The 2528-nt window shown below is 48.8% G+C and overlaps 1 pseudogene; it reads left to right on the forward strand.

Moving 5' to 3' along the window:
- Window positions 1–270: 270 nt before the first annotated feature.
- LOC129395497 (argininosuccinate synthase-like) lies at window positions 271–1519 on the forward strand (annotated as a pseudogene).
- Window positions 1520–2528: the final 1009 nt, after the last annotated feature.

Genomic DNA, 2528 nt, shown 5'->3' on the forward strand with positions numbered 1-2528 from the left:
AACACTCTCCACACAGTGTCTGAGCATGGCTCATGGGCCTGGAGTCAGTGCTGACCCAAACTCTTGGTCAGTGTGCTAACCAACCTGATATTCCTCATTGATTTGGGTGTTGCTGCTAAACTGAACAGTATTAGTTTGGTACAGCTGCTGTAAAAAAATTACCTCCTCTTGCTCTGTCACCTGCTTCTGCGGCACGGGGCACAAGTGGTTTACTGCACCGTGAAGACAGATTTCAGATGCAGGGAACTCGCACCTCCAATCCCAGATGCTATGTCCAGCAAAGGATCCATGGTTCTGGCCCACAGTGGTGGCCTGGACACCTCCTGCATGCTTGTGTGGCTGAAGGAACAAGGACATGATGTCATTGCCTACCTGGCCAACATTGGCCAGAAGGAAGACTTTGAGAAAGACAGGAAGAAGGCATGCAAGCTTGGGGCCAAAAAGGTGTTCATTGAGGATGTCAGCAGGGAGTTTGTGGAGGAGTTCATCTGGCCGGCCATCCAGTCCAGCACCCTGTATGAGGACTACTACCTCCTGGGCACCTCTCTGGCTAGGCTCTGCATCGCCCACAAACAAGTGGAAATCACCCAGCAGGAGGGGGCCAAGTACGTATCCTATGGCATCATGGGAAAGGAGAACGATCAGGTCCAGTTTGAGCTCACCTGCTCACTGGCCCTCAGATTAAGGTCATTGCTCCCTGGAGGATGCCCGAGTTCTACTACTGGCTCAACGGCTGCAATGATCTGACGGAATACACAAAGCAACATCGGATTCCCATCCCAGTCACTCTCAAGAACCCGTGGAGCATGGACGAGAACCTCATGTGTATCAGCTATGAGGCTGGAATCCTGGAGAAACACAAGTACCATAAGCACCTCCCGGTCTCTACACAAAGACTAAGGACCTGACCAAAGCCCCCAACACCCCTGACATTCCCTAGATTGAGTTCAAAAAAGAGGTCCCCGTGAAGGTGACCAACGTCAAGGATGGCGCCACCCACCAGACCTCCTAGGAGCTCTGCGTGTACCTGAACGAAGCTGCAAGCAAGCATGGCCTGGGCCATATTGACATCATGGAGAACCATTTCATTGCAATGAAGTCCTGAGGCATCTATGAGACCCCAGCAGGCACCATCCTTTACCATGCTCATTTACACATCCAGGCCTTCACCATGAATCAGGAAGAGTGCAAAATCAAACAAGGCCTGGGCTTGAAATTTGCTGCGCTGGTGTACACCGGTTTCTGGCACAGCCCTGAATGTGAATTTGTCCACCACTGCATCACCAAGTCCCAGGAGTGAGTGGAAGGGAAAGTGCAGGTGTCTGTCTTCAAGAGCCAGGTGGACATCCTCAGACAGGAGTCCCCACTGTCTCTCTAAAATGAGGAGCTGGTGAGCATGAATGTGCAGGGCGATTAGGAGCCAATTAATGCCACCAGGTTCATCTACATCAATTCCATCAGGCTGAAGGAATATCATTGTCTCTAAAGCAAGCTCCCTGCCAAATGGGCCCCTACATGAGGGGGAGCTGGGGCCTCCTCACTTTGCACACTTTGCAGATACCCCAAGAACAGACACTAATTATTGTGATAATTCGTAATTGTGACTTGTTCTCCCTGGCTGGCAGTATAGTGGGGCTGCCAGGCCCCAACTTTTTCCCTGGTACCGCTGAAGCCTGCAAAAGTGATCATCAAAGGGAAGGGTGGGGGGCAGCTGCAGTGGGGAGCTATAAAATGACAATTTTTTTTTTTGAGACACTTACTCTGTCACCCAGGCTGGGGTGCAGTGGCTTGATCTCGGCTCACTCAATCTCCACCTCCTGGGTACAAATGATTCTCATCCCTCAGCCTCTCAAGTAGCAGAGATTACAGGTATGTGCCACCATGCCTCTCTAATTTTTGTGTTTTTAGTAGAGAGGAGGTTTCACCATGTTGGCCAGGATGGTCACGAACTCCTGACCTCACGTTATTTGCCTACCTCCACCTCCCAGAGTGCTGGGATTACAGGCGTGAGTCACCGTGCCTGTCCAAAAATGACAATTAAAAAAAGATTAGAAAAAATTACCTCCTACTGGGTGGCTGAAAGCAACATAAATGTATTACCTCCCAGCTCTGTTTTTTTCAGAATTTGTTATTGATAATTTTTGTGGCTACAGAGGAGGTGTATATGTTTATGGGATATCTGTAATGTTTTGATACAGGCATGCAATACATAACAATCACATCACAGAGAATGGGGTATCCAGCCCCTCAAGCATTTACCCTTTGTGTTGCCAATAATCCAATTATACTCTTTTAGTTATTTTTAAATGTAAAAGTAAGTTATTTTTGATCTCCTAGTTCTCTTGTTGGCCTCTCCCTAGCTTCCAGTAGCCAGCAGCAATCCTTGGCATTCCTGGACCTTGGGTGAATCATTGCAGTCCCTGCCTACATATCCATGTGAACCTCTCCTCTGTGTCTGTGTCTCTTCTTATGTCTCATAGAAGGACATCTGACATTGCATTTAGGGCCCAACCTATTCCAGGATGAAC

This window comes from Pan paniscus, chromosome Y (genome assembly GCF_029289425.2).
Source record: "Pan paniscus chromosome Y, NHGRI_mPanPan1-v2.0_pri, whole genome shotgun sequence".
In the NCBI taxonomy this organism is placed as follows: Eukaryota; Metazoa; Chordata; class Mammalia; order Primates; family Hominidae; genus Pan; species Pan paniscus.